General features: G+C 53.5%; 1 protein-coding gene across 16 annotated transcripts in view; it reads right to left on the bottom strand.

Moving 5' to 3' along the window:
* Positions 1-23,254, bottom strand: part of Ablim2 (actin binding LIM protein family member 2) — a 125,515-nt gene extending 102,261 nt beyond the window's left edge. For 7 of the 16 annotated variants that reach the window (XR_013042705.1, XR_013042700.1, XR_013042709.1 and 4 more), the window contains exon 1: positions 23,072-23,249. The gene's annotated coding sequence lies outside the window, so the exon portion shown is untranslated. Of the gene's footprint in view, positions 1-23,071 lie in introns of all 16 variants that reach the window. The other 9 variants (XR_013042716.1, XR_013042704.1, XR_013042715.1 and 6 more) reach the window with 4 other exon arrangements.
* Between the last annotated feature and the right edge of the window lie 400 nt (positions 23,255-23,654).

Here is a 23,654-nt window from a genome sequence, read left to right on the forward strand (position 1 = left end):
CACCTCAAGCCATGCCACCGTGGGACAGTGCACCACACAACTCCCCTGAAGAGTAGTGCCCAGGGCACTGAAGGAATGCAGAGGTCTTGGCCACGGTGGAATACAGCCCTGAAGCCAGACAGTGGAGCTCCTGAGACAAATGTTCTCCTCTATGCAGAACACACACCTGCTCTCGGCACCCCAGGGAGGGCCTGTGGAGCTAGGCATGGTGCCACGAGCAAGGTATGCATGCTCTCATCCTACATGTCACTCACAGGCTAGGGGCGTGGCAGGTGATAGACAGGTAAGTAACCCGCCAGGCTGCTATGGTCAGTACAGTATGGAGAGGGTAGGAAGTGAGCTCCCAGCTGTTTGAAGGCACAGGGCACAGAGGCAGAGGACCTCTCCCGGGGATGACAATCACACCAACCTTCAAATGATAACAAGAAGCTAAAGAAGGCAGGGGCAGATGGTAGGGCCCCATGGCCAGGAGTCAGCAGAGGGAGGCGGAGCTGGGGCCAGCCTTGAATACAGGATAGAGGAGACTCTCATCTTGTCAATAGGTGGTCAAGGTAATGAAATGAATAACAGATCTGGAGGGCTAAGTCTACACTCCTTCTTCAGAGGCCCTCTCTCTACCACACCCTGCCTCTGAGTCCAGCAACAGCCTGCCCCAGGCAGGAAGCCATTACCCTGCTGACCCCCAGCACACACCCTTCCCAGCCCATCAGCCAGGCTAAAACCAGAAGTGACTCCTCTCTGTGTTTGACACGATGCAGTTCGCTCAGCAGCTACCATGACAACGCAGTCCACACTCCAGCTCCCTCCTGAATCAACAAGGGCAGGACAAGCAACTGGACAAAAGATAAACAAGGAATGGATGGGAAATCCACAGACACATGTAATAGGCACTCAGGACCCCAGTGCCAGGACATTGACATGCCCTCCCCCCAGACTAGGAACAGGCACTCAGGACCCTAGTACCAGGACATCGACTTGCCCCCCAGACTAGTAACAGGCACTCAGGACCCCAGTGCCAGGACATCGACATGCCCCCCCCCCAGACAGGTAACAGGCACTCAGGACCCCAGTGCCAGGACATCGACATGCTCCCCTCCCCCAGACTGGTGTCCTGCCTGGTCAGAGCACGGATGAAGCCCACAGGCCACTGGCTGCTGCACACACAGTATAATTATGCAAACTCCAAATGGGATCAGGCATCACCAGAGCCCTGGCATAAGCTCAGAGGCCAGTGCCCAGCAGGCCACTCCACATCCTGGCCCCTGGGTATGGAAAAGGGACCCTTATGCCCCTTTCTGTGTGGGTGTACACTGAGCTACTCTTGGGAAGGGTGGATTCTTGTGTGGCCATCCCACCTACAGGAATGTCCTTCCCCTTCTATCTCCAGGTGCATGCTGAGCCACGCGAGGGGATTTTCAAGGTTGCAAGGTGCACACAGGTGTGTATTGGAAGCCTGTGGGGCTCAGCTAATGCAAGCCTACAGACTCAGACCAACCTGTTGCAGGACATGCCTCAAGCAAACATCTTGACTCTTCAAGCACATCAGTAACATTAAACAAAAGAAAAACAAAACAGAAGGTAGAGAATGTTCTAGAATAAAAGACAGAGGAAGCAGAAACACAGTGGCCAGACATATGTGTGAGCCTAACTGGGACCTCCAAGGAAAAGAGGAAAACGGGTCCAAGGACACCCACGAATGACCTGTCCTGTGATGGAGGCTCGCTCCCCAGTTAATAGTTCATAATACCAAGGTGGTGGAAGCTTCTTGAGGTGAGGCCCATGGGAAATGAGTGGATCATGGGGACTCTGCCCTGGAAAGAATTGACGTACTTCTCCTGGGACTGACTAGGCCCCGTGAGATGGATGAGTTATCAGTAGACCAGGCTACTGTGACACCAGGCCATCCATTTGACCAGATGTTAATGCAGTTGACCAGCTCCTAGCTTCCTTTCTGCTTCACCACCACGCAGTGACACAGCTGGGACCCTCACCAGGTACCAGCATGATGCCTACCGCTTGACTCTCCTACCACCGGAACCATGAGCCAAAGAAGCTGCCTCTCTGTCCTGAGCAGGGAAAATCAAATGTAACAAGACATCAGCAGCTAGTGTGCCCAATGAGATGGGCTACAGAGTGTTTGCCATAATTTATTTTTACAGTTTCTCTGCATGCTTAAATTCTTTTTGCAAAAACACGTATTTTGTTCAAGCTGATGGCAAGTTGCTGGAGCAGAAGCTAATTGCACCAGAGATAAGATGGAAAGAATAGAGAGGGCCAGGCTAAGGCGGGAAAGAGGGGGACTAGTCTCCGGAAGGTCTCACTATGCATGTCTGGAGCTAACTATGTAGACCAGACTAGCCTGTAACTCACAGATACCCACCCGAGTGCTGGGACTAAAGGCATGTACCACCCAGCAGTAAAAACACAAGGACATCATGAAATTTGCAGGCAAATGGATGGAACTAGAAACTGTCATCCTGAGTGAGGTAACCCAGACTCAGAAGGACAAATACGATATATACTCACTCATCAGTGGATACTATATGTAAAGCAAAGGATAACCAGACTACAACCCACAGCTCCAGAGAAGCTAGCTGACAAGGAGGACCCTAAGAGGGACGCATGGATAGCCCTGGGAAGGGGAAATAAATGAGATCTCCTGAGTAAACTGGGGGTGAGGGGAGGCAATAGAGGGTAGGGAATTGGGGATGAGAACATAAGGAAACAGGATAGTCAAGCTGGAACAGGGATGGAGTGGGAAAGCAATGAAAGAGATACCATGATAGAGAGAGACATCATGGGATAGAGAGAAACCGTGTGCTAGGGAAGTTCCCAGGAATCCACAAGGATGACCCCAGCTAAGACTCCTAGCAATAGTGGAGAGGGTGTCTGAACTGGCTTACCCCAGTAATCAGATCAGTGAATACCCCAACTGTCACCATAGAGCCTTTCTCCAGTAACTGATGGAAGCAGATATAGAGATCCAAGCACCAGGCTGAGCTCCAGGAGTCCAATCGAAGAAAGGGAAGAGGGATTCTACGAGCGAGGGGCATCAAGATCATGATGGGAAAATCTACAACAGAGACAACTGAACCAAGCTAGTGGGAACTCATGAACTGTAGACCAACAGCTGTGGAGCCTGCCTGGGACTGGACTAGACCCTCTGCATAAGTGAAACAGTTGTGTGGCTTGGTCTGTTTAAGGGGCCCCTGGCAGTGGGATCAGGATCTGTCTCTGGTCCATGAGCTGACTTTCTAGAGCCCATTACCTATGGTGGGACACTTGCACAGCCTTGATGCAGGGGGAGGGGCTTGGACCTGCCTCAACTGAACGTACCAGGCTTTGCTGACTCCCCATAGAAGGCCTTACCTTTTCGGAGAAGGGGATGGGGAGTGGGTTGGAGGGAGGGGGAGTTTGCAGGGAGCAGGAGGAGGAATGAGAGGGGACTCTGTGGTCCATATGTAAAAGGAACAAAAATTTTCTTAATAAAGAAAAAAAAAGGCATGTACCATCATGCCCAATGGGTTCCCATTGTATAAGATGGAAAATTCTGGAGGTGGGAGGTAATGCTGATTATATTGACAGTGCACTCTGTACCCCTGAGTACTCCTAAAATGGTTCAGTGGGCGATGCTGTGCTGTATCTATAATTCCATGATTAAAACACAAACCAACATAAAACTGCCTGCAGCCACCCCTGTATCTGGTGTAGTAAAGTTCACATGAGGTGGATGGGGCTCTGGCAGGGCTAACTAGAGGGACGTACCATGCCACCCCGAGGCAGGGCTGTGGGTCAGCAATCCAACATCCCCCAGAGTCCCTAGGCTGCCAGATAATATGGTGGCTGTGGACCATGAAGGTGTCAGGGCAGGACATGCAGGGAGATGGCGCAAAGCGCTTGCTCCCAACCCGATTAGCCACACCACATGGCACAAAGCAGCATGGCCATGGGTCCAACTTGACTCTCAAGAGTCAGCATCTGGTTTCCCAGCTCAGGCCCTGGCCACCCCCAGCTGCAGAGTGCTCAGATGTCTCCCAGAGTCCAGCACAGAGGCTGGCCATTGCAGGCTATAGTGAATATCCTTCCAACCATATGTTGGGAACCTGTCCCCAAGATGACTGTTAGGTGGAAGCTTTGAGTGGTGATGAAGTCAGAGCAGAGTCTTCATAATGAGATCAATGTCTTCATGAAAGATGCCTAGAGAGCTTGGTAAGAGGGCACCAGCCACAAATGCAGCATGGCCCAGCACCAGACCAGTCTGCCTGGGCCTTGGAGCTCTGGCCTCTGGGTGGGGAGAATCCATATTAGGTCTCCCCTCCTGCAGCCTGGCACTGCCATCCCCAGATGTGTGCACACCTGGCCACGGAAGGTTCTGGGGCCCCACCATGACTCAGAGGCTGAAGAATCCAGAGCTGGTGGAGCATCCCCATTCCAGGAGTGCCTGGTTAAAGTGAGTAGACAGGCTATGAGACAGAGCCTGGACAGACAGACAGACAGACGTGTGTCAGCCGAGACAGAACCGCAAGGGGCAGCCAACAGCTGAGTCCTCCCTACCCCACTTCCAGCACCCTCCCAGAAGAGCACAGCGGGGAGCTACCAGATGGGGAATCATGAGGGGGTGGGTAACAGGGACAGGGAGGTAAGGCCACCCAAGATAGGGAACAGCCTGTGCAAAGGCGTGGCTGTGAGAGGCAAGGGAGGCCTGGGCGGAAATCTCCACAACTCAGCAGAGTGGGGCCAGGGAATGTGAGGTGACGGGAGGTCAGGGAGGGGCAGCCGGAGGGCAACCCTCAGCCAAGCTACGGTGAGGCTGCCGTCCCCAGAGACAATCCCACCACGTACCCAACAGTACAGGCACTACAGGAAACAACAGGGCAGTCCCCCAAACACCTGAGCACCACGTGATACAACAAGTCTATTTCTGAATTCTACACAATTCTACACAAAGTCAGGGACATCAAGGTCCCCCACTGTAACTCGATGACCACTCCAGCTGTAGCTACCCACTGTCCGTCATCATGAACAAACAATGTTTTCCATCCAAACCGTGAACTCGCCTTCAAAGGGAGGGGCAGCCAGATGTGATAGCACAGGCTGTCATCTCAGCACTCAGGTGACCGAGGCAGGAGGATTGCATCTTTCAGACTCTGTCGCAGAAAGAAAAAAAAAAAAAGGAAGGAAGGAAGGAAGGACAATTTTCCCTTCTACAACATGGATGATGCTTGAAGACGTTGCCCTGGTTAGATACGTTAGTGCTGAGAGACAAACACAGGAGGAATCCATTCATGTGAGGTCAAAGGTCCACACCAAGTACAGAGGCAGAGCAGAGAATGCTGGGAGAGGCAGGGAGGGCGGCCACAGTCAGTGAGGCCAAAGTTTTGGATAAAAGAGCTCTGGAAATGGACAAATTACTAATGCCGCTCGACTGGGCACTTAAACATGGTTTAAATAGTAAGTCTTATGGTATAAATAAATGTTTTACAATAAAAAAATAAATAAAATCAAACAACATACCAAAACAAAAGCCGCTCGCCACCTGGAGGCCGGGAGAGTATGGCTGAGCCACAGCAGGGCACAGGAAGTGGCGCCACACTGTCGTGGAAGGAGGGGACAGACCTATGGTGGAAGGAGGTTCGACGCTGGTGGAGATTCAGGAAATGGGACTCAGAGGAAAGCAGGCACCGTACCCAAGCCAGGGGAGGTCCAGAGACCCCAGAGAAAAGCTGGGGGAAGCAGACTGTGGCGATGGTCCTTCCCCGGTGTCTAAGCCCACCTGTTCTTTCCAGAACAAACCTTCCTCGTGTGCTCCTTGTCCCTCTCCCTGGCCCTGTGTGCTGATACCAAAGATGAAAAGGAAACCTTGAGAACACACAGGCAAGGGCACAGCCCCAGCATAGGTCAGCCTCCTCAGTGACGTCCCTCGGGCCAGCAGAGGGGACACCCAGATTTACCACCTTCCGGGGTCAAGGGCAGGGGAATGGCAGCCAAGAGTTGCTTCAGAAGCTGGAAAAAAAAGACAGAGGAGGCCTGGGCAAGCGGACAGTGCCTTTAGAAACTCCACAATAGACAGCAGAGCCAGCGGCCCTGAGGGCTCCTCTCTGAGTTCACTCAGCATGACCCCAAGCTCAGACAATATCACCTCCTCTGGACCTCCCCCTGCCTGGCCTGGCCCTGTCCACACAAGCCACTCCAGTCCTGACAGACCAGATGTCACAGAACATCGGAAGGTGGCAGGAAGGACCCAGGACTTGGGCCTCAGTCACAGCTTTACCTTTCTAGCCATGTGGCCCTGGCTTCCTCTTCCCTGCCTGTTTCTGAGGACGTTCAGCCAAGTCGAATGGACCTGCAGTCCCTGACCGTTCGGAGATGTGCGTGGCCCTGCGCAAACGGAAGCTGTAATCATGGAGCATAAAAAGCCCACAGGCCCAGGCCCCTGGCTCGACCTGCTTTAATTGCCGGGTTCCTCCTGCTCTGCAAACCGCAGCCTCCCTGCAGAGTTCGGAGCGCTCCCTGCAATTCATTTCTGCCCACCAGAGTTCATGGGCACCTGGGGAAATGGCTCTTGCCAGACAAAAACACACAAGTGCGTTGATGTGGGTCAGGTGGCCGATATCTGAACGATCCAGTCTCTCTAAGTGGGAGAAGAAGGCCTGGCCTGCTCAGCGCCGCCAGGCTCTGGCTCTTGGCCCGCAAAGCAGGGAGGCAGAGGTAACCGGCCCCTCCCCTCAGCTTTGAGCTGCTATAGCCCCCAGGACAAGGTGGTCCTTTGGGAAGCAGGCTCTGTCCTGACTAACCTCCCCAACTCCCACCTTTTACAGAATTGAAAGCAAAGACTGGTGGCATCAGGGTCTCCATGCAGTTCAAGGCCCTCCCTACATCTCTAGCTCTCATGGTCTGTGTAGCCCTGGACCCCGTGGTCACCTGTCCTTAGCCAGGAACTCCCCCAGAGCAGGGACCCTGTGTCGTCACCACTGCCATATGCCCTAGCTGGGGACAACACAGAGGGCCCCCTCAGTGCCCAGGGAGAGCGCTGGCGGTGTGTTCACAATGGCCTTCCACCTCCAGGTGTGGGGGGCGTGTGTCCCAGTCCCCAGACCTCACAATTGCCCTCAAGGGTTCTGAGCCTGAAGAACCGAGCCTTGAGGCCCTGGCTTCTGCTTAAGCCATGGCAGCTTGGCTCAGTTTCCAGAAAGCTTGCAGAGGCTGCAGTGCCTGTGGCTGGCTGTTGGCTCCTGGCAACCCTGGGGCATGGCTGTGGTCACGTCGTGGGCAGGGAAGGGACCCAGGGTTTCCCAACCAGAAGCCTTGCCCATGATAAGTCACATAGCCCCGGGCTTGTGGTCCCTTGCCCCAGCATGGCCCTCGATTGGAGCCGTGTGGAGCCCCTGGGCCACAGCAGAGTCAGCCTGAGTGGCCCTCAACAACACTCAGGGCTGGGAGGAGACATAGCATTGATACCTGGGACCTGTTCCCCTCCCATCTGAAATGACAAATGCCCGGGTCCTCCCTCAGTCACTCCAGCTCCTGGTACCGTCCTCCCCTCCCTCTGTGGCAGAAGACCTTAAACACGCTGTCACCACAGTAGTCCTTGTGGCCAGATCAGCAGAACCCTGTGCAGAGGAGAGGTGGGGCTTGTGGGAAATGCAGGGCCTGGACAGGCCAGCTGTGTCCAGGGGGCCGGGAATCTGCATCACTGGTGCTCAGGTCACCTGGCTTCTCCTTGTCTTCCTCACCTCTACCCCTGCTCCAGGGTTGGGGACCTCCCTGGACACAGCCTCCCAGGATCCCCAGGGCTGGGAGGTCTCAGTGTCACGTACAAGTACAGCGCCCAGGAATGCAAAGACAGGGAGCTCAAGAGGCAGATGGCACAATGGAGCTACTCCAGGACACCCTCCTGCAAGGGTGCCCTTCTCCCACTCCTTTGTCTCTCAAGCTCCTATTTGATTGCATACCACCTCCTCCAAGCAGCATGCCAGGATTTCACTGAGGTCAGCTTCTACCCACAGCCTCCTTGAGACGTTCTTTCTCACCATGTATAGTCAACATCTTGTTTGTCTTTCTCAGTGGCTGAGGGCTTCTGGGAGAGGAATGGCATCAGGGACAACTCTGGCCAGGGGTTGACGCAGAAGTGATTCTACCAGCATATCTCAAGTCACTGTACTATACTGGCTGTCTCAGGGACCAGTTGCCTACAGGACACTGTGCGGGGAGGGGGCTACCTCTGCAGAAGGCTGAGATCTGGAAGACACGCCTCCTGGTATCTGTCACATCAGCAAGTGCCATGTCCTCCTTCGGCACATGGATGGAAGACTCAGCTCAAGGGGAGCTGCTGTGCCCAGCTGACTGCCCACATCAGATAAGTGCCCTGCTAGCTTGAGCTGCCTCTGGTCCCAGATCCTAGCAGAGCCCTATTGAGACCCACCGAGCCTCAGGGTGTGTAGGGGGACTTGGAGACAGAAAGAGGAGGTGTCCCAGCTTAGAGCAGACCACCAACGGGAAGGAAGCCTCAGAGCCCCTGACGTGGAACAAAAATCACCCCCAAACTCCAACTATGGTCAGAGGCACTATCCAAGGTGCCAGCCATGGGGCCGCAGGTCCCATTTCAAGTAAAAGGGAGGATTCACCTTTCCATAGTGTGTGAAGCACCACCACACACCAGTACCACAATGACTGAAGAACAGGTGCCCCTGGCCCTGAGCACTGACTCTATCTGTGGGAAGGGGTGGCTGGAGAGAGGAAGGGATCTGTGCAGAAGGATAGCCCAATGCTGAGCGTCACTGGGAAGGCTCCTCTCTGACTCAGTGTGCCCACCTATAAAATGGGTGAAGCCTCAGGGAGGAGAGGTTAACGCTCTGCTACTGATGGCCCGTATGCCACCAGCTCACCGGCAGTCTGCTTCATCCATGAGAGGGACACTCTGTAATTAACCATTACAGCCAGCTTCTTTCAGACATGGGGCTGCGGCCTCCCCTGGCATTAGAGCTGGCAAAGCATTGTGGGAGACACACGTTCCTGGCCTGCAGGTCTGAACCCCACTGCCCAGCCCCACCTGCCACATGACCTTAGGCAGGCCACACTTCCTGTCCGATTGGAGCACGATGCTAGCAAATGGGAGCAATGCCATCACACCACTGGGATTTGTAAAGGTTGGAGGTCATGCCTGCACGTGTCCCCAGAGTACCCAGGGCTCTCAGGTGCCATAAAACACAGGCATCGATTGCTATGAGATAAAACAATGGCTCCCTGAGGATCCGGCCGGTCAACAGCCAGGGTTTCTGAGGTTGCCACACCCAGGGTATATTTAGCTCTCTGCTGAGGCCCTGCCAGGTGTGAGCATTCCATCTTGGCCAAAGACGCAGAATTTCAGAACAGCAACTAATTTCTCATCAACAGCGTGGAGTTCACCCCTGCACAGAAACCCCTCCTTCATTCATGACTGTGGATAAAATCGTCACCCGAGGTCACATCACACATGCAGTTGCATTCCTGGGCTGGCAGCAGGCCAGGTGTCACTCGGCCCTAGCTCTGCAGTGAGTGGAGAATGCCAGCTGGGGAGGGGAAGGCTCTCTAGGGGAGCATCCTTGAGACAGATCTGGGCAAAGTCATCACGCACACAGGGCTAGGAGTAAAGGAAGGGTTGCTATAATGCCGTTATCTCTTCATGGATTTTCCTCTAACATGCTTGTCTTAAATATCTAAGACACCACTGTGTACAACAAATGTATATCCTAAATTTTGACTCTATACCAGCACTGACATGCATTCTACTAACCCCTCATTATCATTTCAGTGAGTGCACAATATTCCAGCCTTGATCAGAAGTTCTCAGAGCTGTCCAGAGATTCCTGGTAGTCCTCAAGAACCTCTTAGGGTTTAGTAATGTCAAGAGCATTTTGCTACTAAGACTAGGATGTTATGGCCATTTGTTGATTTTGATACTATAGTAGTTTGAATGAAAATGGCCCCCGTAAGGTCATAGGGACTGGGACTATTGGGAGGTGTGGCCTTGCTGGAGGAGGTGTGTCACTAGGGAACAGCTTTGAGGTCTCAGTAGCTCAAGCCAGGATTAGTGGCTCACTGTCTCTTCCTGCTGCTTGTGGATCGAGATTGTAGAGCTCTCGGCTACCTCTCTAGCACCATATCTGCCTGCATACCATCGTGCTTCCTACTGGTGATGATAATGGACTAAACCTCTGAACCTGAAAGCCAGCCCCAGTTAAATGCTTTCCTTTATAAGAGTTGCCATGGTCATGGTGTCTCTTCACAGCAATAAACTAAGACATATACTGAGTGTTCTCAAAAGGTGCATGTGTTGAAGGCTTGATCCACAGGGTGGTCCTGTGGGGAGGAAGAACCCTTACGAGGAAAGGCCTAGAAGGAGGTCCTTGGGTCACTACGGTTAAGCTCCTGTCTTGATCTTTTGTCCTGTTGATGTGATGTGATACTCTGAAAAAAGCAACTGAAGTGTTTGTTTTTGTTCACAGCTTAAGGTACAGTCCACCACAGTGGGAGGGAATGGTGGCAGGAGCTTGAGGCCACTGGTCACATCGCATCCACAATTATCAAACAGAGAGATGAGTGACCATCAGTGATTAGTCACTTTCTCCATTTATACAGTCCAGGACCTCTCTGTCGAAGGTGAGTCTTCCCAGATCTACCAGCATAGATTATCCCCCACAGCCCCATCTCCCTGGTGATTTTAGATGACTAAAAGAAACTGTCACAGCCTCAGAAGCAGTACGGTCCCCACCTCTCCACTTCCTCTTGCTTCGCCGCTATGAGATGAACTGTTTTACTCTTCTACAAAATGTCCCACTGCCACCGTCGACAACCTATCAGAGGCCTGAAAGCAATGGACCTGCCCCTTGAGGGACTGGTATCTCTAGAACTCCAGATCCAAATGGGCACTTTCTCTTCATATGTTAAACATCTCCAGGTATTTTGTGATAGCAACATTAAACTAACGGAAGTTTATACTAAGAGGTCAAGTCGTTGCCTGCAACTGTGCCTGAGGAGGAAGAAGAGCCTAGGGGCTGAGGAAGGAGTTTGGAAGCATCTGGAGGAACAGGATAGAGGAGACCTGGGAAGCTGTTGGAAGAGCTCAGGGGGACCATCCTGGAGAGCTCAGAAGATGAGATGCTACAGGAAATGTACACAGTGGAATCTTCGCTGAGGAGGAAAGGGGATTCTACCTGGAAGTGGGTCAGAGGTCTCCTTTCTAGACCTCAGTAAAGAATATGGCTGTATTTTCCAGCACCCTGACAGAATGTGGGAGGAAGGGCAGAAGGACAGGCTAGTTTATCAGACAGAAACCATGTCATGGCAACACAACATTCAGGCTTTGGCATGGGCACCACTGTAGTGTGGTAACTGCCAGCTACCTTTAGCCAGATTAACAAGAATGAGGAGCAGAGAGGAGCAAAGCAGAAAGATTTAGAAACTTCCGCTTGACTATAAAGAGCCCATGTGAAGCTTTAGCTGGTGGGTGTGGCTGCTAGCTGCAAGGCACATGATACTCAGGGCTCTTGAGGGACAGGCGAGTGACCACAGAGGCACCACGGGCACAGAAACTAGAGGTGTACAAGATCTGCCTCAGAGAACTTCCAGGACAGAACACTTTCTTGAATGAGCACTTGGGTGCCCTGTGTGCCCCAGCCCTAAATTCGGCCAACAAGGCATCCAGAAGCCACCTCAGCAGTCGTGGTCCAAGCCAGCTTTGACACAATCCCTGGCTCATAGATCTTGAGCTGTCTACAGGGTGCTGGCTCCACAGGGGTACAGAATGTGGGGTCATGGGTCATGATGGCTTTCACTGGCATGACAAAAGAAGGCCCCCAAAGGCCAGGCCAAGTGCTACAGGACTGGAATTCCTACAAACAGCCTCGAAAAGAGTGCTGCATAAAACCACAAACTGAAGCTGTAGCCTGTGATGTCCCCACCTCAGGCCCATACAGATGAAGAGATGCTGAGGGAAGTTGCAGGTGGAATAGAAACCCATCAGAGAGGGGCCAGGGTGCTACAGCCAGCAAGCCGAGGTGGCAGGAATGCCTAACCCGTCAGGGGCCTGCATTCTTCTGCAGTGCACCTCAGATGGTAACCATGCAGATTCAGGGTTTCATGTCTGCTCTGCTGTGTTCTGGTCTTGCTGTGAGCCAACATCTCCTATTTTCCTATTCCTCAATTTTAAATTAGAATGTTTACCTCAGAAAGTATAATTTTCTTTTTAAAAAAAATTTATGGGGGCTCACAGCTTAGTATTTTTGAGTCTCAGAAGCTTTGAACTTGGACTTTTTGTTTTTTGGTTTCTTCTTTTTTGTTTTTTGTTTTGTTTTGTTTTTCAAGACAAGGTTTCTCTGTGTGGAGCTTTGGTTGTCCTGGAACTCGATCTGTAGACCAGGCTGGCCTCAAACTCAGAGATCTGTCTGTCTCTGCCTCTGAGTGCTGGGACAAAGGTGTCTGCCACCACTGCCCAGTTGAACTTGGGCTTTTTGTTTGGTAGATCTTGTTTTTATTTTGAATTTGGACTTCTAAGAAGCACTAGGACAGGAGAGACATGTTGGGTCTTGGGAATGGAGGGATGTCATCCGCACCTTGAGAGGAACATGAGGCTTTGCATCATGCAGGGATATTGTGACAGTTTGCTTTGTTTTTGTTCATTGGTTGGTTTGGTTTGGGTTTTGTTTTTTGTTTGTTTGTTTGTTTGTTTGTTTTATTTTTTTTTCTAAGGCCCCAGTGAGGAAGGCTAGGTCCTCAGGTGGTACTATTGGGAGGTGGTGGCATAATCTTTAGGGGGTGTGGCCAACGGAAGTTCCGGCCACAGGGAGTGTGTCCTCAAAGCACACAGTGGAGCCCTAGCCTCCTCCTTATCCTCTTCTGCTTTCCTGCTACAAACTGAGAAGAATTACTCTGCCATGTGCCCCCACCATTGGACCCACACCCCACCAGGGGCCTGAAAGCCCTGGAACCCCCATGGAGGGGCACTCACGTAAGCATTTTCTGCTTATACATGATTGCCATGGGTCCTTTCTGGTGGTGACAGAAGCTGACGGTCACCCTCACTGTCTCACATGTGATATCACAGAACCAGACTTCAAAGTCTGGTCACACTGTCTGGGAAGCCGGGTGCTAAGGAGAGTCACAAATGTGCAGAGTGAATTCCACACTCACTAACTATGTTCATGGGTTCACGTGAGAGCGTTTATTACACTTTTAATTTAACAGCTTTTTAAAAAAAATCTGTATTTTAATTTCTAGCTCAGCAAATAACCTTAAGTGCAACCCACAGAAAAGCACTTCAGGGTCCTCGGCAGTGCTGGGTCCTGGGGCCCTGGGAGCTTGAGAGATGCTGCTGGAATGGACGGTGGCTTTCTTGGCCTATGGTCTCTGCTTGGATGGACAGCAGATGACATCACCCTCCCTCTGTTGTGGCTTCTGATGCCCCGCCCCCAGCCATACTCAGAGCCACTCCTCAGCAGCACCTCCCGAGGGAGCACCCCGATCTCAGAAGTCCTAGGTACTTCAGGCTCAGTATGTTTCCCTGCTTCTGAAGAGACAACCCTGTCCACTGACTTTGGAAGTGGCAAGCCCAAGGCACACGGGATGTTTAAATTTGGTGAATTAAGAGAAACGTCCTTCACTCTGTGAGAAGTCATTCTCACAATCTCAGACTTTATGTGTACCACAAGAGGAGATGTATCCACCCCAACCACAGACTGTTCCAAAAGATGTCAGTTTCCTCCTCAAAATGTGGAAATATGGTACTCGTGGGGGTAATGGGGGTTTTGTGTTTTGATTAAGATGCCATGAAGTTAAAATCCATGTCACTCAGGACTGTCCGGGTGACATAACAGCTGTCCTTATGAGAAGGAAGCCGAGGAAATTTACATACTCAGGTCACCATGGGAGGATGGAAGAGAGGGTGGCAGGCCCTGGCCTTAGAGATTGCAGTGATGTGGCTACAAGCCATGGAATGCAGACAGCCACCAGATCAGAAAGGCATGCACTGACTATCCTAGAGACCGTGGGAGGCACAGCTGTACACTGATGCCAGCCAGGCTTGGCCACTGGCATCCCAGGCCACTAGTGGACACCTCTGTGCTATTCTGCTTGTTCCACATGGCTACCAGGGACAACAGCCAGAGCACCTCCCTGGACCTTGGCTCTGCGTTACAGTTTCCAGGTGACCAGGACCAGCAGGGATCATCTCCCTTCACCATGAGCACTGAGAGCCAGCCAGGTCCCATATGAGGAGGGGGGTGGTATGAGAGCCCAGCAGGACACAGCCAGGCCCAAAGTCAGGGTTGTCTAGTGGTGAGAGACAAGAGTCTCTCCCCGTCCAGCTACGCTGCACCCTACCCTGGGACACACAGAACCACAGTGAAGAATCTCATCTGGCTTCCATCCTCAGAAGTGCCAGGGACACATCAGCCCCACGGGGGGGGGGGGGGGGTTGGGAGGGCTTCCTGGTAGAGTGATGTTCAAGTGGGCACTTATGAATGTGCAGGAGTTGAACCCCATCAAAGCAAGATCCTCCATAGGGTAAATGGTTTGGGGTGGCTGCAAAGGAGGACTTGAGCTGCAGCAAGGCAGGTTCTTCTGAGACATCTGCCCTGTTGGCCTCCCGTATCCTGTGGCTCATGACCCTTCCTCCATATTTGCAGCCAGCAGCCCGGAAGCTCCCCTCCTGGCTCTGTTTTGGTTGTTAGTTTTCAATCTCTTCTGACCTGCCTCTCACCAATGCAGACCCACCTGGGTAACCCAGAATCACGTCCCCACGGCGAGGTCCTCATTTAGTCACATCTGAACACTCCCTCTGCCCATGTAAAGCTGACACAGTGACAACTTCCAAGAATTAGGACAGGAGGCCCCCGGGAACCAGTATCCAGCCCTCACATTATCTAAGAAGGAGTGCATCAGAGAGGGTCAGTAGCAACCCTGGGTTGCACAGCAGCCAGGACCTGACCTGAGTCTTCAGCAGGGAACTCCATGGGTTCAGGAGCAAGGAGGGAGGTGACACTGTCTGTGATAGAGCTGGAAGGCTCTGTGAGCGTGTGGAGCTGGGGCAGGCCAGAGCTTGAGTGGAAAGTCGGCAGAGTCCAGATCAATGGTTGGAGGGGCAGGGAGAAGGTAAGCAGGGTTAGCAGTGAAGACAGAAGAGCTAGCGAATGAAGACTTCCAGAACATTTGGAACAGCTCTGAGCTTGAGTGGGACAGACCTTGATTCCTGGAACAGAGGAAGCCTCACCCCGGCTGAGGCTAGACCCAGAAACACGAGGTGGCAGCAGGCCTCAAGGTGACCCCTCCCCACCTCTTCCCCTCATTTTCCTCTTCCTTCTCTACCTCTTCTCCCACCTCCTCCATTTCTGTCCCCCTTCTGTCTCCCTTCTCTTCTTCCCTCTCCCCCTTCCTTCCTTCTTCCTCTTCCCTTTCCTCTCCTCCCCCTCCTCCCATATCCTCCCCCCACCTCCTGTAACTCTTTCACCTGTCCCCTCCCCCTCCTCCCTTCTCCCAGCACAATGCCCTGCATCCCTGGGGCACCTTCCTTCACCTCAGGGAGTTTTGCTCACCTCACCCAGGACATGTGGGATTTAAGCTCTCCCAACCAGCCCTGTTCCTAGGGGAGTCACTGTCTAGGAGAAAGACCCCAGCTTCTTTGTGGGACTGTGAGGATATTTATATGTTCCCAGCAGGCTGCAGAAGAATCAAGCCCATCACCCATCACCCCTGGTGATGCCCACCGATCCTGAGGTTCCCTCCTGCCTCTCCCCCAACATTCTCTCCCTCCAGCTTCCCAGGGTCCCCTCCTAGTTCACCAACAGCACCACCTCCCTTCTGTTGCCCACTCAGAACTGAAGCCAAGACCATTAAGGACAAAAAACTGGAAAGTCACAAGTAATCTTGGTGACAGTGAAGTCCTCAGGGCTCTGCTTTTGTGCCTACTAAAGCACCAGTGGGGGAGTGGGGACACAGGCTTGAAGGTGTCATTTGCCATGTCAGATCCTGGGGACACTGAAGTCCCAGAGAATCGTGTTTTCTGCGTGGCAGAGGAGCCAAGTATGAAGCAGGGCCAGCTGCCCCCCTTCACTCTCCCAGGGCAGGTGTCAGGGAACCAGCTCCCTATCAGGAACACTCTAAGAGGTTCCAAGGCTCTGGGAAGGAGTCTGAGGCTTGCCCAGCCCTGAGGATGGAATCCTGCAGGGACAGTGGCTTCTATTCCAGCATGCTGGCTGGAATCACACTGCCACCTCACTGTCCCTCCCTGCTCCTGTGTCTGAAGATCCCAAGGCCCAGAAAGCTCAACTCAGGAGACATGACTCAACACACCACATGGGCCTCGGCCTCTGAGGATGCTCCACCTGGGCACTCACTCCCCAGAGATCAGCAATGTAAACAGATCTGCGGGGGTGCTGGGCTGAGAAGTGGCAAAGAGAAAGGCACATGTTAAGTGGCGTAAGAGGTAAGCTGACTTCAAGAAGAGGGTGACTTTGGGTGTCCCCAAGTGGTGCGGGGTGTTTCAGATGTCCCTACACTCCTACTTCCAAGTACCTACCAGGTCTTGACGAATCCCCAAAAGCTGGTGTTATGCCAGGCGGCAGTGGCACATGCCTTTAATCTAGCACTCCGGAGGCAGAGCCAGGTGGATCTCTGTGAGTTCAAGGCCAGCCTGGTCTACAGAGCAGGATTCAGCACAGGCACCAAAACTAAACAGAGAAAACTTGTCACAAACAAACAAACAAACAAACCAAAAGCTGATGCTAGCTCTGCTCACAGGTGGGTAAACTGAGGCAAAGGGTAGTTGGCAGAACATACCTAACAAGGGGTCCTGGAACCCCACTGTACCAAAGGGGCCCCTACTGACTACACTCTCCACTGACTACAGACTACCCTCAGATGGGGAACTCTTCAGCCATGGAGCAGGTGGCATGAGACCCCCAATAGCATCCATAGAGTACCTGCTTGAGACACACATGTTCACCACCAGCCAAAAGCCCCCAGGCAGAGAGCATCCGGGACCAGCCCCTTTATTGAGCCAAACAGCAAAAATAAGGGTCTTAGAATGAAAGCCTCCCCCTCCCACCTGCCCTAATCCTACCCGCGGAGCCAAAAGGCTGTCACTGTGCATGCAACTCAGGTGCCTCAACCCTGTCAGACTGTCAGTACTTCCGCATCAGAACCCTAACCCTAACCAAAGCTGAAGGCCAAAATACTTCCCCAAAAAGGGAACATGGTGAAAACACCAGATGAGGAAGACCAGCTGGCACATTTACCTGAAACGATGTCAGCCTCAGAAGCCAACTTCCTGGCCAGGCAGGACCACATACTCCATGGTGCCCCTGTTCTTACCTACAGGTACGCTAAGGTACAAGGTGGGGCAAGAGCTACCCCAAAGTTGCACCAAGGGAGACCCTGGCAGGGCAGGGCTGTGGGAACCAGAGGAGAAGTAGGCATTGTGACTGGCCCCTTCAAGTGGATAGTGGACTCCGGAGGGCCAAGGCCCTGCATGCATGCTGGGGTATCTGAGGCAGGAGTCAGAGCTGTGTATTGAAGGGACCAGGAGTCCAGATGACCTATAGGGAGGCATGTGAGCTACACGTGGTAAGAATCTCTCTCTTGGGATCAGAGCTGTCCAAGTGTGGATCAATGACCTCAGGGGGAGACTTCATGGAAGGCAGAGGAGGCTGCTGGAGATGTATGCCAGCAAACCCTGTACCTGGGAAGTTGGAGCAAGGCTCCCTGGCTCAGGTGAGGAGACAGGCATGCAAATCCCTCTAAGAAGCTCTGAGGTAATGCCCCTGTGCACACAAAGCACTCATTCATATCACCAAGCAACAGAAACTGCCCCAGCTGATGGCCAGGGCACACAGGTGGAGAAGGACCAGACACAACCCACTCCATTAGGGCGACACAGGGCAGCTGGGCCCCTTGGGGTTCAAATTCCAGCCCCTCCACTAACCAATCTTGTGGCACCAGGTAACTGCTGGGACATGCAAGGCCTCAGTTTCCCTCTGTGTGAGGGAACCCCAGCACTAGGCCTGTGAGGTATGAGGAGGATACAGGAGAAAGCAGATCCCCAGTCTGGCCCAGGGCCCCAAGGAAGTGCCCCCATGAGCATGGCTGCTGAGGTGACATACAAGCCTGTCTGTCCTGCCTGGGTGCTGCGGATACCCTAGAAGCCCTGAGCTGTGTGGTGGTGGAAACATCCCAGAGTAAACAGAGATGAGACACTCGAGTTACTCTGCAGGGACCAGCAGCCTTGGGGTTCTCCGCAGCAATTTAGTTGAAGCCCAACATGCTCAAAGCAGCCTAGAAGCCCCCATCACGGCACATAATAGTGACTAAATCCAAGAGCTGCCACTGCCTGTCACAGTGTCTTCCTGCAGTGGCCGTTTTACCTGCTCTTTGAGGCTCTGCCAGGAAGCTGGCAATGGTACCAAGTGCCCAGCACCCTCAGTCTCCCAAGACCCTGATACACGATCGGGGAAATACTGAGGACGGCAAGAAGCCAGCCCAGGAGGCCCAGCTCCAGGGCAGGTCCCACCACACCTCCGATGAGGCTGGTACAGCCCCAGGAAAGCACGAGGAAGGCTACAAGGAGCCCGTGCAGAGGACAGCCGCAGACTCTAAAGCAGGTGGGCACGAGGCCAGCATCCCTGAGTCCCAACAGCTGCCAGTGTCAGCAACTGTGGCCTGGCCTGGCCCTGAGAATAGGCCATGGCCCCTTTTAAAGGGCCAGTGACAGGACAGGGCCTTCCTCGGGGCTAACACTCTTCCCTCTCACCAGGTGTGGGGCAGGGTAATTTAGGAACACTCAAAGGGTCACAGGACACTCCCCTTCCTGGGATACCAGAATGGACTTCCCAAGCATTCATCAGCTTCAAATCTAATTCTAGAAAAAACCACCTCATTATCAGAAACTTAATTTGGGGTAGCTAGCTGAGGAATTAACCTTGACCATCATAGGAAATAAAGTCAGAGTTTGGGGATACAGAGCATAAGGAATCAGAGAACGTCAGTCCAGTTCATGGTCCTCAGAGTCCTGACCAAATGTGACTCCTGACACATTTCAGGGTTAGGGGGATTCATCTCTGTTGTACCTCACCCAACAGTGGAGTTGTTAGGAGAGATGGGACCCAGTGTCTGCCTGTACTCGGCTCCACCCAGCCATGGACAATGAGGTGCCCATCTGTGCTCTGTGCAAAGGGCAGTGACTCCTACAGAATGGAACATCCCATTTCTCTGCAATCATGGGTTTCCAAAGCCATGTACACCGCCCCCAGAATGAAAACAACACTGTTTCCTGCTTTGGACTCTATATCCCGTTACAAAGAAGATCGGCAGCAAGGCCACCTCAGACATGCTGGCCTTTCTTCCTTGTGTGGGAGTGCTGAGTTCACATGCGAGATGCACTGTGTATTGATTTTACTTTATGTGTACAAGTGCTTTGTCTGCATGTATTCGTGTGCACCACCTCTGCCCCTGGTGTCTGAGGAGGCCAGAAGGGCCATCAGATTCCCCTGGAGATGGAGTTACAGAAGCCTGTGAGCCACCATGTAGGTGCTGGGAACCAAACCCTTGTCTTCTGGAAGAGCAACCAGTGCTCTTAACCATTCAGCCATCTCTCCAGCTCCCCTCTGCTGCCTTTGTTTGTTTGGTTGGTTAGTTGGTTGGTTGGTTTTTTGAGATAGGGTTTCTCAGTGTAGGTTTGGGGCCTGCCCTGGATCTCGCTCTGTACCTTTTTAATGATATTGGTTTTCTTAAACATTTTCCGCTAACACTGAGAGGTCATCATATCCTCTGTCAATGCTTCCCACACCCACCTAGAATGCAAGTTTCAAGAAACTGATAGTTTCCTCACGTTTTTGTTTGCTGCAAAGTCTCAGAGCCTGGAGCAGCACAAGCATACGGTAGGTACCTAGTAAATATTTCCAGGATGAAGGCATGATATCTGGTATTCTTTGTTCCCCACCGCGGCTGGTGACCTGCTCTGGTATGTTAGTGGTACCCAGGCAGACAGCTTGTGGTCATACACTCCCCACTCCTGGGATAGGAGGAGCAAGTGCCACATTCCAAGTGTGTTAGATAGATGTACCAAATACTCTCTTTGACCCTGGATGGGTGCTGGTCCTTCTCCAGGCCTCATTGTCTTGTGTGGGGGTGGGCACATCCGGAGCATCCTTGGGTCCCTTCCAGCTGCTTACATAGAAGCCATGGAGTAAACGGTGGCTAAGCCAGGCTCCCATGCCTCCACCTGTTATGAGCTGAATCCACACAGTATAGTCCTGACCCCCACACCTTACACTGTGGCTGTATGTGGAGAAGAGGCTTTGACAGAGGTCATGAAGATGGAATGAGGTCACTCTCATGCCCTCATCCAATCAGCACAGTGTTCTTAGAAGAAGAGGACATCAGGACACAGACACACAGAGGGACAAATCTGTGGGGACATAGGGAGGGGATGCTGTCTACAAGCCAAGGAAAGAAAATCAGTCTGCTGATGCCTTGATCTTGACTGTTTGGGCTCCAGAATTGTCCAAAAATAAATTTCCCCATAAAGCCCCTGGTCTGTGGCACCTAGTTATAATATCAAACACTCACAGACACAGACATGCGCACACGCACATGCCTGCCCGTCTTTACCTCAGCTCAGCCAGGTCTATAGCTACCTCCAGGGACATCTAGGCTTAGCAAGTACACAGGCCTTACTCAAGACCCAGTGCCTGTTGGCGGCGCCAGCACAGGATCCATCCCGTCCACTCCTGGTTCAGATGTCTTCCTAGCCCTCTTATCCCACTGTGGTCACATGGGCTGCAATGCAAAGAAGCGACCTCTGCTCCCAAGACCACCTTACAGCCTTGCTGTGTCAAGACTGGCACTGCACGCATGGCTATAGAGATCCCTCCAACAGCTGGGGAAACTGAGACACGGAGAACTACACAGCTAGTATGTTGGGTTCAGATCAAGTCCTGTCTGCCATGGAGCATCATCTCCTTCCTCTACCTTGTTGCAGTGTTCGGTACGGTTTTCCTGGCCGCTTGAGATCAACAGGCAGCCACAGCCAGGGTGGCATCCACAGGCCTTAGTGTCACACCAGAACCAGCATGGAGAAGCACTGTGCTGTCAGACCCCAGCAGCACCCTCTCTATCCTCACCACAACTGGGAAGGAACTTCTAGCCTAGGAGGTTGTACAGGTTGCCAGGCACTCCCATCACCTGCCCATCTGGGCATGGTCAGGACCAGTATTACTCCATGAAACCTGTCGCTCCAGGTTCCAGGTTCCCGGGGAGGCACAGGGGAGTCTTTCCCTGTAGTCAATGAAAGCTCCTGAGCTGCCAGTCATACACAGCAGTCACACACTAGAACCCATGTGCCTCTGTCCACTCTCCTCCACTGTAAGTGAGGGTGACTCACCACTGTGCATACAATAGGCTACTCAGAGCCAAGACATAAGAGACAGGTGGGCCAGACAACACTTGAGCTCCATTTCCAAAAGGAACCCAGGGGACCCAGCCACGACAATGGTCATCCACACTCCTGAGGGGCTGCTGTGCACAGGGTTGTCCTGCTTAGAGGGGAACTAAAATTCCAGACGAGTAGGCCAAGACTGGGAAGATGTCCCAGGGCCAAGACTACCAGGCACACACCATAGCTCAGAACCTAGTCTCCTTGCCATGACAACCCCAGCCCTCCTTCCCCCGGGACAAAAAGTACAAATGTCGGGAGTGGGCACCTGTGCTCCCTCTGAGGGCTCCTGTTTACGGGAGGACCAGAAGTATCAATTATAGTCTGAAAGCATGAAATTACCCTACATGCACCCAGCCATTACCTCCACCACCATTAGATAAATGTCTGGAGGGCCTGCCAAGTCTGAGGATGCCCTCCCCATCCACCCCCAGGTCACAGGTTGGCCATCTCAGGAGGGATCCCGCTTCCCGTGCTACTTGCTTAGTTACTCTCAACAGCCACTGCGGAAGTTCCTCCTCCCTTGGCTAGGAGGGAGAAGGGACAGTCTCCTGGGAGGAGGTACTCCAGGCTAGGAGCCCACAGTGAGCTGTCCCCAAGCTCATTCCCTCCCTGTCCACTTTCTCCCAGAGGAAGCAGCTGTACCTATTGGTTTATGCAACATGGCCAAGGGCCACACTGCTGTCAGTAGCAACTTGGGCTTGGAAGGAAGCATGCTGGAATCAAGGAGCCCTGGGTTCGAATCTCTATCACTTGCCAGAGCTCAAGTCATTGAAGTCTGGCCATAGCTCCTGAAAATGGAGGCCTGCCCCTCTCTGTTGGGGAATGCAAGGATCAGCCCTCCCCACAGGCTACATTCATGAGGATGTCAGATGGGTGCATCCTGGGGTGATGTGCAGACGCTACCGCGTCTGAGCCAAAGCCTTCCAGCTCTAGATCTCAGTTTCTCTCTGAGCACAGGCGCTGCTGGGTTGCAGGGACCTGGGATTTTCCAGCATCGCACAGAGGCTGTCAGATCCCTGTGGGTGGGTGCGGCGGGAGAGGCAGGGCTGAGACGCTCAGGACTGAGGAGCTGGAAGGACAACGCGCACAGACAGCGCCGGGACTGACACACATAGAGGCTCTGGCACTCAGATCTGCAGCGGCGAAGCCAGGGCGCTCAGGGTCTGCCAGACGCCACCACCCAGGCGCTGCGGGAACCGCGCAAGGGCGGAGTCCCCTGCTGCAAAGCTCCGCCTGTCATCACACCTCTCTCCACGGTTAGGACTGCGGTGACCCAGGGCCCCTTAACAGGATCCAGGTCCCTTTACTGAAGCAACCTGGGACCCCCACGAGAAGCAAGGAGTGGCGCCTGCCAGACATCCCTGCGCAGCTACCCTAGCTGGCACTGTGGGTAGGAATCCTGGCGCACGCCACGGAGCTCCGCGACCCGGGTTCAGGGGCAGGGGCTGAGGGCCGGCCTTTCTGGGCTGCAAACCCTGGAGCAAAAGTTGGGTGGAGCCGCTGTGCTCAGGGCTCTGCACTGCAGGTGCAGCCTGATTGCCACCCAGTCCTCAAGACTCTGCCAGGGCTGCAGCTCTGTGCCGGCGGATCCCCAGTCGTAGCACTCACCTGCACTCATGTCAGCGACAGCTCCTAGTAGGGCGGTCCCCGCGCTGCGACAGCCCGACAACCGGGCCCGCAGGTGCGGCGCTCGCACGATCCTCCGCGCGCCCGCGGCCAGAGGCTCGAAGCACAGTACCCTCTGCCCGCAGCGCCACCGCAGCTCGGGGCTCCCGCCCCGCCCCCTCGCCCCGCCCCGCCCCTCAGCTAGGCCCCGCCCCTTGTCGAGCCCCGGGAGGGTCGCACCCTGGGAAGTGTAGGCGCCGCGCCCCCTCAGCCCGCCTGCGTGCCACCGCAGTTGGACGTGAGGACTACAAATCCCAGCAGGCTGTGCGGTGCGCGCAGGCGCAGGCTGGAGGCAGCTCAGGTGCCCTCCCGCACCTGCTTCTGGAGCTCGGCAGAGCTGTCAACACAATCTAAGCGAGACCAGGGGACTGTGGCTCGTCTCAGTATCGGGATCGTCTCAGTATCGGGATCGCGGAGAGGAGGAGCAGGGAAAAGCGATCTTGGAGTAACTCTCCTGGAGTGATGGGAGGCCTCGGAACCAGATCTTCCCTTCCAAGTGCACAGAAAGGGGGAAACTGAGGCGGGG

The sequence above is a fragment of the Peromyscus maniculatus genome, chromosome 10 (genome assembly GCF_049852395.1).
Source record: "Peromyscus maniculatus bairdii isolate BWxNUB_F1_BW_parent chromosome 10, HU_Pman_BW_mat_3.1, whole genome shotgun sequence".
Classification (NCBI taxonomy): Eukaryota; Metazoa; Chordata; class Mammalia; order Rodentia; family Cricetidae; genus Peromyscus; species Peromyscus maniculatus.